A 14,368-nucleotide genomic window follows, 5' to 3' on the forward strand; every position below is an offset into this window, starting at 1 on the left:
TTAATTCGAAATTTTTATAATTATTGTTCGTAATTAGTTTTAAGTTAGTTTTTGCCATAGTTATTCATATTTCTAGAGTTTTAGGCTTTGCCGTAAAATCCTTTAAGTGCTTTTTCTTTATATTAAGATTTAGGCGCTTTAGAATTTTGCGATGCCATTTTAAGTTTATAGATTTTAGTACTTTTTAAGTAATTGCCGTTTTCCGTTTAGAATTCCTTTTAAGTTTTAATACCTTTAGGCGCAACTTTTTAGATTTAATTTTTAGACTTTTAAGTTTCGACGTTTTTCTTTCTTATTTTTTTTTCTTTTCGACTTTCGTTTTTCGACGCGCTTTTTCTTTTTCATTTCTACGCTCTAGTTTTTAGGACATAGAATTTTTAATCTTTAAATTTCAACAAAAAATTATTTTAAGCGATTAAATCAATAGACATCCAAATTTTCTAGTTCGTAGTAATAGTTGGATTTGTTAGTGGCGAGTTGTGGGCTTCCGATTTAAAGGGTCCTGGCTACCTGCTGCATCTATTGGATATTCGAAACGTGGGCAAAATCAAAAAAGTCTATTAATTTGATAACTTATATAATTTTTATATTTATAACTAATAGGATATTCAGTGAATGCACCGAGCAAAACGTTCACCACCTTTCATACGTTCACCACCTGTAACTCGATCAAGACATCTAGCCAATATTGTCGCCGTTGATTTTTCTTTAGAATCATCATTAAGTCAAACAAGTACTCTAATTCAAATTTCTGATAATCTATTTTTTGAACCCGACTTCACAATTGAGAACCCGGAAGATATTCAAGGACAATTCCAAGATCCTGAACCACTAATCTTTCCTCCTGAACCACAAACTGTTAAATCAGAATCTTCTAGTGATTCGGATTCAACAAATTCAAATATGAAAATAACGGAACCTTTAAGTATGAAAGATCGAATGAGAGCCACACGCACGGGCCAAGGTCACGCCATTATTCGGCCAGACATTAATGCGCCAGATTATGAAATCAAAGGACAAATCCTACACATGGTAACTAATCAATGCCAATATAGTGGTACGCCAAAAGAAGATCCAAACGAACATCTTCGAACCTTTCATAGGATCTGTACTCTATTTAAAATCAGAGAAGTTGAGGATGAACAGATCTATCTCATGTTGTTTCCCTGGACTTTAAAGGGAGAAGCCAAAGATTGGTTAAAATCGTTACCTGAAGGAGCGATTGATACATGGGATGTTTTAGTTGAGAAATTTCTTAAAAGATTCTTTCCGGCATCTAAAGCCGTGAAACTTCAAGGAGAAATTGTTACGTTCGCGCAAAAATCAAATGAAACATTATATGAGGCGTGGGCAAGATTCAGAAAGTTGTTGAGAGGATGTCCTCAGCATGGTTTAGACACTTATCAAATATTACAAATATTCTACCAAGGTGTTGACGTCGCTACACGAAAAGACATCGACACAGCAGCTGGTGGTTCCATCATGAAGAAAACCGCAACTGAAGCTCACAAAATTATTGATAACACAGCCTCCCACTCGCATGAGTGGCATCAAGAAAAAGATATCTTTCGTTCATCTAAAGTGGCTAGAGCCGATTCTAGCCATGACTTTGATCCCGTTTCCGCAAAAATAGATGCTTTCGAGAGACGAATGGAAAAGATGAATAAAGATATTCACGCAATACAAATCAGTTGTGAGCAATGCGGTGGACCACACTTAACGAAAGATTGTCATATTGAACAAACGATGGAATAACGTGAGAATGTTTCCTACATGAACCAAAGGCCGGGAAATAATTATCAACCGCCAAGGCCAAACTTCAATCGAAATCAAAACATTCTTTACAATCCAAGTGGACCCAACAATAACTCGTATAATCAATAAGGTCTGAATAACCAACCAACTCAAAACAACAATTTCAATCAACAAAGACCTAGCTTGTATAAACTACCACAATAAATTGAAGAGAAAAAGTGTAATCTAGAAGAAATGGTACAAAAGCTAATGGAATCTCAAACACAATTTATTACATATCAAACCCAAACAAATGAGAGGTTTGATCAGTCATTAAGAACTCAACAAGCTTCCATTTTGAATCTAGAAAAACACGTAGGTACTCTTGCTAGCATGATTAGTGAGAGGGAATAAGGAAAGTGAAAGGACCGGTCCTAATCCTCCCGGACGAAGTCTTCAACAGTTGGTCCCATTGCGATGATCGACTCCAGATAATCTCTTTAACATGAGCTTATGCACAGCGGAAGACTTAATTCGTACCTGAGAATAACATGCTTTAAAACGTCAACATAAAGTTGGTGAGATATATAGGTTTGATGCTAGCAATATTATAACTATGGACTACAAGATTTCATATGTAAACATTTTAATAAAAAAAAATATTCTAAGTGGTTGAGCACTTGGTAACCATACTTAACATTTAATCACGTCGCATATTCCCTTTATTATGAAATCTTACTACACTGTACCAAGTGTAGTCACGAAACGAAGTACTGTGCAACCGTTGAATACTGGTCGTCCAGTCCGGTTGGGGTTGTCAGGCCCGATAGATCTATCAACAGGATTCGCGTTTACAATACCGCTGTAAATAGTAGTTACCAAGCTACAGGGAAGTATGCCAGTGGTACAACTCAATGTAGAATATATTTTTCAGTTACTTGTGTCCATAACGTAAAACATTTATAAAAACAACGCATGTATTCTCAGCCCAAAAATATTTAGAGTTTAAAAGGGATCTATATACTCACCTAATGTATTTTGTAGTAAAAATACATATAACATCATTGATCAAATATAAGGTTGGCCTCGGATTCACGAACCTATATCAGTTATATATATTAAAACATGTATTAATATTCAAACAAGTTTATCTGTTTATATTAATATACTTGTTTTCTTTATAATTTATATGTTATTTTATTAAGAAATTTAATTATAATTATTTTATGTATTTTGAATAATTAATTTATATTCAGATGTTAGATTTAAAATATATATAATGTGTTAAGATTCATATATTAAAATATATTTATATATTATATCTAACTTAAATAATAGTAACATTTTGTTTTAAACAATAGTATGTAATATTAATATAGCCATGATATATGTAGTAAATATATTTTTATGTAAATATCTTTTGTTTAAAATAATAATAATAACTATATTAAAGTCTTACTAGTATTAATAATTTAATAGTGATTAAACTAGTCATTTCGTTTGTAGTACTAATAATAATAATAATCATAATATATTAAAATTTAATGATAATAATAATAATAATAATTAGTGTCATTTTTGTACTAATAATAATAATAAATAAAAATATTAATTAAGAATCTACCTCACATAAATGGGGTTTAAAAAGAAAGGCCACCAGCAGGTCTCGAACCCGAGACCTCTCGCATACCGGAACAACACTCTAACCATTCAATCTAAACTGTTTTTCTGTATCTATCCGTCTCCCGATTAAATATATATCCAGTTCTTCTTTTGTTTTGTTTCAGCCCAGCTATAAACTAGTTGGGTCTCGGCCCAATAACCGAATTTGGCCCAAGATTAATACACTTGTAGTCCAATAACAATATAAACCTAGTAATCGGTTTTATTCTCAATCGACACATAAATAATTTAGCCGACACTTTCTTAATCATTAACATTATTATTGCATCTTCATCTATGACTCATCATCTCCTTTCACCATCATTCGTTCATATAAAAAAAAAAATTGGAAACAGAAGCTGCAGTAGCGGCAGCAATTCGGTGGTCGACTAAAACATTAAAACAGATGCAGTAGCAACATACCAATTTAAGCGAAACAGAAAAAGGAAAGTGGTAGCAGTTTATGATAATCGAATTGATAAGTTTCAAGAAGGTTTCGTTGGTGACGTTTTAAATGAGTGGGTGGAGTTCTTCGTGGTCTGCAGTTGCAAGTGTGAGAGGAAAAGAAAGGATAGAGAAAGAAAGAAGAGAGAAAAGGGAGTTGAGGGTGGTTGTCGACTCTTTGTTGGTAATCAACGGTGACGTTTTGTTGGTTGTTTAGTCTGAAGCAGAAAAGAAATGGTAGTAGCAAACAAGATAGTTCGAATGGTGATTAGAAAACATGCTGCAAGAATTTAAATGTTTATGGGTGTGGTGATAATTTATGTTGGTATCTCATGGTGGTGTCACCGATGGAGAAGAAAGGAACCAAGTGGGTTTCAGTTTGTTGTGGTTCGAATTAAAACAAGAACCGGTGATGGGTGAAGATGGAATGGGTTTAGATGGTTATGGTGATGTCCTACGGTAGTGATTGGTGGTGGGTTTAGGAAACGAAACAGTTTTCAAGCAGTAGCACTCGAGTTGATCTTGTGGTATTCAAGTTGACAGGAGACAGAAAACAATCGAGTTCAATCAGAAGTTGCAACAGGAGGACCGAACAAAAGATAGAGACGCGAAAGAAAGAAAAGAAGAAAGGTATAACATCGGTGATTGTGGTTAGTTGTTCACGACAAGAAAAACAGGAAATAGGAACAGGAACCGGTGGCCATTAAATGGTGGTTTGGTGATGATGGTCTTGAGCAGAAGGAGGGGTGGAGTTAAGCGGATATATGGTGGATGGTTCGAAGGTTATCAAAGGTGTTTGCATGGTGACGAGTTTTGGGGTTTTAACAATCTCAAAAGTTCATCTATATATAAGCATATAGATCTATGGATATAACATATAAGATATGATATATGTGTTCACGGGTATAGAGAGGCATAAGAAAAAAAATTAAACTGACGTTGATAGATATAAGAATCCTATGCAATATATATTTGTTCTCTTATGTGTTTAATTATTTAACTGATACATCTATTACCTAATATATTTCTTAGTTTATATAAATTAATCTATCCAAAAACGGCTGTATATATATATATATATATATATATATATATATATATATATATATATATATATATATATATATATATATATATATATATATATATGTATCTGATCTGATGATAATAATACCTAATAATAATATTAATATGATTCATAATAATAAAAATTATATTTTTTTTTTAACTGCTAATTATAATAATGATATTAATGATGATAATAATAATATAATAAATCAATTGTATCTACTATTAATAATATTAATATTGTTATTATCATTAGTATTTGTTTTAATAACAATAATGAAGGTAGTAATATTAATATAACAACTATATCATATAGCAATTTAGTAATGCATTTCAAGTTATAATATCTATACATATCTAATTACAAACGGTTGTTCGTGAATCCTCGGGAATGGTCAAAGGGTAATTGATTATCCGAATATAGATTTTAAACTTTCTAGACTCAACATTACAGATTTTTGCTTATCGTGTCGGAAACATATAGAGTTTAAGGTTTAAATTTGGTCGGAAATTTCCGGGTCGTTACAGAAAGCTACCGAGTAATACTGAAGTAAATCCTCGGAATGAGAATGTTAATATGGTGTCAACAAATTCTGAAAAACCAGCTCCAGAAGATGGGAAGGTTTTAGATGTGAGTAACAATGAAGAAGTTACACCACCACCACCACCCGAGTATGTAAAGCCAGTGGTGGCACCATACATACCACCCATCCCATTTCCAAGAAAAGGAGTTGAGTATGAGCAAGTGATAGGTAATAAAGTTTGTGATACCTTTGTAAAGAAGAATAAGAAAGTGCAAGAAACAAAAACCGTAAAAGTAAACCCGGTGAAGACAATTCCACCGAAACTTCCACCCAGGTTGGGTGATCCGGGTGAATTTATTGTTCCTTGTCTACTTAGTGATTGTGTCATGTATGATGCACTAGCAGATTTAGGTGTGAGTGTGAGTGTTATGCCTATTTTATTATATAAGAGATTAGGAGTAGGTGAGTTAAGTCCAACAGAAATGAGTGTTCGACTCCTTGATAAAACTATTAAGCACCCAATTAGAATTGCTGATAACCTACCCGTTCAAGTAGGTAATTTAACCTTTCTAGTCGAATTTATTGTCATTGACATAGAAGAGGACTCGAACATTCCTCTAATTTTAGGTCAACCATTCTTAGCATCCACCGTGGCGTTTATTAATGTAAGAGAGGGTAGAATGACACTTAGTGATGGTGACAAATCGGTCACCTTTGTGATTCGAAAGTCTAAATCTCCACCAACCAAAACCGTTGAACCAATAAAAACGATTGGTAAGAACCATGTTATTTTACCAACTCCAACGGTAGTGCTTAACTATAATAAAATGCCTAAGTGTGAGGAAGATGAAGTAACACCTAATGATGACTTGATAACAAAGAACCCCGTTGTTGATACGAAATTAAATGACCCCGTTATTAACAGTTCAATGAAGAAACTTTATAAACGGGTTTACGATGCTAGAATTAAGGGGAACTTTAAGTTATGTAACCGGTTAGTATCCAATCTGTCGCCTAAAGAAAAGGCGAAACTAGTTGAATTTGAGGATAATACAGAGGAATCCGACCAATGGCTTAAAGCAAAAGTCACAGATATGCAAGTTGATTATGGTCCAAGAGAAATTGACAATGAAGCTAACCACAATTTCGACATCACAACTACCTAAGTGTAGGGAGATTCAAATGTTATAAAAAGAAAATGCTGTCTAGAGTTAGATGTTCTGTTCTCATGTAGTTCCGAGAATGGAATCCGATTGGTCTTTTCCACTAACAGACACTAAAGAACTAGTTTTCTCTCCCCATTCTGATTTTTTTTTTGTTTTGTAGGTTTTGTATGAAATTAATACGCTTTTTAAATTTAAGTTTTGTGTGAATAGAAGCTTGTTGATTTTTAAATGCTTGAGCATTTTGTTCATTGGTTTGTTTCTGAGATGTAAAAAATTGAGTTTGAGATTCAACTAGCTTCGACATCATATCTTCTAAATTTGGCTTTTTATCATCGGTTTGTGGTGGTTTATTTTGAAAAATAGGTCTTTGCTGATTGTAAGTATTGTTGGATACTTGTTGATTGCTAGGACCTTGTTGGTTGTTGTATGGAACATTTCGGTTATAATTATGGTTTTGATTGTAAATTAGTCTTGGCGGTTGATAATTATTCTGATAATTATTTCCAGGCCTTTGGTTCATGTATGAAACATTTTCTCTTTGTTCCATTATTTGTTCAATACTGAGACTATCTTTTGTCAAATGTGGTCCTCCACACTGCTCACAACTAATTCTTATTGAGTGAATATCCTTAGTCATCTTTTCCATTCTTCTCTCGACAGCATCTATCTTTGCAGAAATGGAATCAAAGTCATGGCTAGAATCGGCTCTAGTCGCTTTAGATGTTCTAACGATATCTTTTTCTTGATGCTACTCATGTGAGTGGGAAGCAGTGTTATCAATAATTTTGTAAGCGTCAGTTGCGGTTTTCTTCATAATGGAACCACCAGCTGCTATATCGATGTCTTTTCTTGTAGTGATGTCGCATCCTTGGTAGAATATTTGTACTATTTGATAAGTGTCTATACCATGTTGCGGACATCCTCTTAACAACTTTCCAAATCTTGTCCACGCTTCATAAAGAGTTTCATTTGGCTTTTGTGTGAACGTAACAATTTCTCCTTGAAGTCTTACGGCTTTAGATGCCGGAAAGAATTATTTAAGAAAATTTTCAACTAAGACATCCCATGTATCAATCGCCCCTTCAGGTAACGATTCTAACCAATCTTTGGCTTCTCCCTTTAAAGTCCAGGGAAATAACATGAGATATATCTGTTCATCCTCCACTTCTCTTATTTTGAATAAAGTACAAATCCTATTAAAGGTACGAAGATGTTCGTTTGGATCTTCCTTCGACGCACCACTAAATTGGCATTGATTAGTTACCATGTGTAGGATTTGTCCTTTGATTTCATAATCTGGCGCATTAATGTCTGGTTGAGTAATTGCGTGACCTTGGCCAGTGCGTTTAGCTTGCATTCGGTCTTCCATACTTAGAGGTTCCAGATTTTCCATGATTGAATTTGTTGAATCTGAATCACTAGAGGATTCTGATTTAATGGGTTATTCCTTGACAATCTCTGTTTGAATGATTGGTGGTTCCGGAGGAAAGATTAATGGATAAGGATCTCGGAATTGTCCCTGAATATTCTCCGGATTCTCAATTGTGAGGTCGGGTTCAAAAAATGGATTATCGGAAATTTGAATTGGAGTACTTGGTCGACGTGATGATGATTCTAAAGAAAAATCAACGGCGACAATATTGGCTAGATGTCTTGATCGAGTTACAGGTGGTGAACGTATAAAAGGTGGTGAACGTTTTGCTCGGTGCATTCACTGAATATCCTATTAGTTATAAAAGATAAAAATTATATAAGTTATCAAATTAATAGACTTTTCTGATTTTGCCCACGTTTCGAATAGCCAAAAGATGTAGCAGGGAGCCAGAACCTTTTAAATCGGAAGCTCACAACTCGCCACTAACAAATCCAACTATTACTACGAACCAGAAAATTTTGGATGTCTATCAATTTAACCACTTAAAATAATTTTTCGTTGAAATTTAAAGAAATTTTAGAGAAGAAATAGAAAATTCTATGTCCTAAAAACTAGAGCGGCGAAAAATAAGAAAGAAAAAGAGTGCGTCGGAAAACGTCGAAAAATAAAAGGTCGAAAAATAAAAATAAGAAAGTAGCGCTTCGAAACTTAAAAGGTACTAAAATTTTAAAACGGCGTCGCAAAATTCTAAAGCACCTAAATCTTAGTCTAAAGAAAAAGCACTTAAGGGATTTTACGGCAAAGCCTAAAAATCTAGAAATAAAAATAAGCTACGGCAAAATACTAGAACTTAAAACTAGTTACGAACGATAAAAATACAAATATTACGAATAAACTATTAAAAAGTTACGAAATATAAAAAGATATAAAAAGTGATAAAATTACTTATTTTTATAAAAATATTATTTTTATATTTATTTGTTTATAAAAGTATTAATTTTATAAATTATTAAAACTAATTAAAACTAAAAATACAAAATTAATTAAAAACTTAAACTAAATTATTATAATAATTAACCTAATTAGGGTTTAAAAATAATAATAAATAAAAATACTCCGTAATTAATGCGAAATTAAGTCAAACCAGACGTGTCAGAATAGGTTACGCGATCTCGTAGCTTTTTGCCTTTTCTCCTCCGAGATCGCGAAGCTCAATAGTACCGGACTCAGTATTGGGCTAAAAAGTTCGGCCCAATTCGAAATTTAATTAAAAACAGTTTTGGGCTTCGTATTAATCTGGCCCAGTTCGATTTTTATTATTATTTTTTTTTTGTTTTATTATTTATATAAAATATTTATATAAATTGAATAAAAACTTATATTTAAAAACTAAAATGGAAATAAAAATACTTTATAATTTTATATATTTTGAACAAACTCTTAAAAATAGATATATTTTGTTTTTCTTTTTATAATTTTTTTTATATAGCGTTTCTCTTCGGCGTTTCCCCGGCAGCGGCGCCAAAAATACTTGATGTTAAAGCGAAGGGGTACTAAATACTATAATATTTTACTAGGAAATACTATTAAAAATGATACAATTTTACACAAGTTATTTATTTATTTATAGAGTGGATATACCTAAACCTTGCTACAACACTTATAGGCAGTGTACCTAATCGTACAGTAGTGTAGTTTTTAGTAAGTCCGGTTCGTCCACAGGGAACTAGCCAAGTTTAACGCTATATTTTTAAAACTAAATTTGTATATAAATATATATATAAATATAAGAAGTATTATTATTATTATTATTATAAAAGGGGTTTTTACCGTTTAATGACCGGTTTATCGATTTTATGTCTTAAGTCGCAGTTAAAACCTAATGTAAAAAAATAAATATAACTTAATCTAAAGCATAAAGTAAATGACAATAATTAAAGTGCGATAAATTAAAGTGCGATAAAATAAAATGACAGTAAATAAAAGTTGCGATAATTAAAGTGCGATAATTAAAAGAGCAATTAAGTAAAATGACAGTAAATAAAAGTGCGATGAAATATGAAATAAAGGAATTATGCTTATTTAAACTTCCATAATCATGATATTTGACGTGTTGATTTTAATTTATTACCATGGGTTAATTGTCCTTTGTCCTGGATTATTCGATATGTCCATACGGTTTTGTCCATAATAGTCCATCAGTCATAAATATAAAGTGCGAGAGTCTTCGTCAAATTATCCTTACACCCGAAGTCAAATATTCCAACTAATTGGGGATTCGAATTGTAACAAGGTCTTAATACTTTGTTTAATGAATACACCAGGTTATCGACTGCGTGTAATCCAAGGTTTTATTACTTTGTTAACAATTACACCAATTACCCTTGAATGTAATCCACCCCTATTTCAACTAGTCCATTAACTATTAATCCAGTTCCGTGTCCGGTAAAATGAACAATTATTGGTATTTATAGATATCCCGCCCACCGTACCCGATTAAGCATATGTGGTTATTTATAGATAAGTCAAATTATAACCTTTATATTAAATTAACGAGGTATCGTTAAGTTAATATAAAAACCCATTAATAGCCCATAGTCTAATTTCCACAAGTGTCGTTCTTTTATCCAAACCCCAATTATGGTCCAAAGGTCAATTATCCCGTCATTAATATTTAGTCTAACATCACGATTACTTCGGCTTAAATAAGCATAATAATAACTTAGCTACGAGACATTAATAAAAATAATTTAAACATAACTTACAATTATATATATATATATATATATATATATATATATATATATATATATATATATATATATCGTAAGAGATAGATTGATAAAAGTGTAATGAAATCGATCGAATGCGTTGCCTTTTATAGGCCCCATTTCTGTTTTGGTGTGCTCCGCGATCTTGATGGAATTCTTCTTCACAGCTCCGCGATCGCAGAGTGTTGGATTCCAGCTCACCAACTTTGGCTCCTAGCTTGCCGACGGTTTATAAATATATATATAATATATATATAATTTTAAGAATTATTTATATATTATATTATATTTATGTGCATAGTTGACTTGTAATTTTAAATTCGTTGCGTCGCGCGTTGAAAGTTGGTTCATGTCCCGGTTCCGGATTTTCGAACGCCTTTTCGTATAATTTAATATCTTGTACTTTGCGTTTTGTAACTTGTACTTTTGTAATTTCTAGACGTTTCTCATCAATAATTTGAACCACTTGGATTGTACTTTGTACTTTTTAGCTTTTTGGTCGTTTGCGTCTTCAATTCGTCGAATCTGTCTTTTGTCTTCACCTTTTATTATTTAAACGAATATCACTTGTAAATAGAACAATTGCAACTGAAATCTTGTCTTTCTTGAGGGATAATGCTATGAAATATATATTCGTTTTTAGCATTATCAACTATTGCTCCTACAAAAGATAGTAATTGCATCCGACACGTTATGGACCACGAACATTTTCATGTCATTAGACATTGCCTTAACAATGGCTTGTTCAACGCTTTCCTTTACAACCGGACGGTAGTTTATCGAAAGGTAATATACGGAGCAAGTATACTGGACGTGTGCTTTCCTAACACAAGGTTAGCAAGTGGGTGACACAAAACCACAAGTTTTGAGCTAAAATTTTAAAATATGAAACCCACACAACCCACAAAAACAATTTACAAACACTGGTGAAGAGTTATTCCGGAAAATTTATCTAGGGTAAAAGCTAGAATGAATTTTCAAAAGATCAAATGTTTTCATAAAGATCCAATTTCCTTAAAGGATTTAAATTCTCATAGTTAAATTTTCATAGTCATGTGGGACTGTAAACCACATAGTTACTATCATTGTTTGTACCGCTGTATCAAAATCACTGATGTATAAAGTGTGAGAATAAAAAAGTGATTCGAGTGAAGTGTGATTTAATTTCAAGTTCTATATTGCTTGAGGACAAGCAACGTTCAAGTGTGAGGATATTTGATAGTGCTCTAAATGAACATATATTTAGTATCAATATCCTTCCAATATGTAAAGCTTTTAGCTGCAATTGTTCTATTTTCAAGTAATATTCGTTTAAATAAATAAGTGCGAAGACAAAAGAAGAAAACGAAGATTTGAAGACGCAAATGACCAAAAAGCTAAAACGTACAAGTTACAATCCGAATGGTTCAATTTATTGATGAGAAACGTCTAAAAATTACAAGAGTACAAGTCACAGAACTTAAAGTACAAGATATCTAAGCATACGAAAAGGCAATCGAAAATCCTGAACCGAGACATGAACCGAGCATCAACGCGCGAGTCAACGGACCTAAAGTTACAAGTCAACTATGCACATGAATATAATATAATATATAAAAAATTATATATATTATATTATATAATTAAATATTATGTCGACAAACTAAAAAATAAATCAATGTGAGCTGGCCTGCTTTCCCATACGAGTGCATGGGAAATACACTGAAATCTCATGCGAGTGCATGAGCTTCAGGATCCAAAAAAGTTGTATAAATTGGCCAGTTTTCTGACGAGTTCTTACCACCTCTACACATTCTTTCTTTCTTTCTCTGTAATTTATATTTATATTTATATTTATATTTATATTTATATTTATATTTATATTTATATTTATATTTATATTTATAATATTAAGTTTAATTTAAGATTAATAATAATTGGGTTATTGTAAGAAATGTTTTACGGGTTTTAAAGTCGAAACTCTGTCCGTGCGACGCTACGCGATAAATAATTACTGTAAGCTATGTTCTTCCTTTTTAAATTAATGTATCGTAACTAAGTTATTATTATGCTTATTTGAGCCGAAGTAATCGTGATGTTGGACTAAATATTAAAATGGGGTTATTGAATTTTGTACCATAATTGGGGTTTGGACAAAAGACCGACACTTGTGGACATTGGACTATGGACTATTAATAGATGGGGGTATTGTCTAATCGAATGATAACTCATTGGAATCTGTCGAACCTATCTTCAAATTAGTTAATCTAATAATTATTAAATGATTATGTATGTCCTATTTAGTGACGTTTATACGACATCTTTTACAATCATTTGATTTATTATTCGGGTTGTGTAATTGATTATTTATTCTGATCAAATGGGTAAATTAATATTCATATCTCATTAAAACAGGGGTGGATTACATACAAGGATAATTGGTGTAATTGTTAACAAAGTATTAAAACCTTGGATTACACGCAGTCGATAACCTGATGTAATTATTAACAAAGTATTAAAACCTTGTTACAGTTTGAATCCCTAATTAGTTGGAATATTTGACTTCGGAAATAAGGTTAATTTGACGAGCATTTTATAATTATGATCGATGGACTATTATGGGCAAAAACCAGATAGGTTTCAAATAATTCCAGGACAAAGGACAATTAACCCAGAGTAATAAATTAAAATCAAAACGTCAAACATCATGATTACGGAAGTTTAAATAAGCATAATTCTTTTATTGTATTTCTCATCGTACTTTTATTTACTGTCATTTTATTATTTTCAATTTTATATATCGTCATTTAAATATTGTTATTTATTTTACGCATTTAATTATCGTCATTTATCTTTACACTTTATTAAAAATTGACACACCGGTCATTAAATGGTGAAATCCCCCTTTTATAATAATATTACTACTTATATATATATATATATATATATATATATATATATATATATATATATATATATATATATATATAGTTGTATAAAAATATAGTACGTAATCACCAGCTCCCTGTGGAATGAACCGGACTTACTAAAAACTAAACTACTCTACGATTAGGTACACTGCCTATAAGTGTTGTAGCAAGGTTTAGGTATATCCCATCCGTAAATTAAATAAAACTTGTGTAATTTCGTCGTATTTCGTAGTAAACAATAATAGTATTTCATATACCTCCGCAATCACATCAATTACCTACACCTTAAAAGAAATTTCGTCCCGAAATTTAGTTGGAAGTAGTAGTCGTTGTTTCTTTCTCGAGATCTTGCGTTGCCAATTCTACGTATAAGTTAAGGTACTTCCTTGGGCATTTCAACGAACTTTGATAGTCGGGATTTTTACGTTGTTTTAAAGTTTAATTTCACGATTCATAATTTCAACCGATTCTCCTAGGAAGTGGGGGTTGTCATCGATAGTAAGCTCATCGAAAAGGATAACAAGTTCTTGTTTCGCAAGACACGTCTTTAAGTTTGATACACAGAATGTAGGATGAATGGAATTTGTTTGAGTTGGGAGTTCGAAACGGTAAGCAACGGGTCCAATACGCCCCAAGATTTCATAAGGATCAGAACTTCGTGGACTTAACTTTCTACGTTCCCAAAACTGATTACACCTTTTCAAGGTGCGACTTT

The 14,368-nt window shown here is 32.1% G+C and overlaps 1 non-coding gene across 1 annotated transcript; it reads right to left on the reverse strand.

Annotated features, from left to right (window-relative positions):
• Nucleotides 1-1,287: 1,287 nt before the first annotated feature.
• Nucleotides 1,288-1,394, reverse strand: LOC139860841 (small nucleolar RNA R71). The gene has a single exon (XR_011763457.1). It is a non-coding gene; the product is annotated as a small nucleolar RNA R71 (small nucleolar RNA).
• Nucleotides 1,395-14,368: the final 12,974 nt, after the last annotated feature.

The sequence above is a fragment of the Rutidosis leptorrhynchoides genome, chromosome 7 (assembly GCF_046630445.1).
Source record: "Rutidosis leptorrhynchoides isolate AG116_Rl617_1_P2 chromosome 7, CSIRO_AGI_Rlap_v1, whole genome shotgun sequence".
Classification (NCBI taxonomy): Eukaryota; Viridiplantae; Streptophyta; class Magnoliopsida; order Asterales; family Asteraceae; genus Rutidosis; species Rutidosis leptorrhynchoides.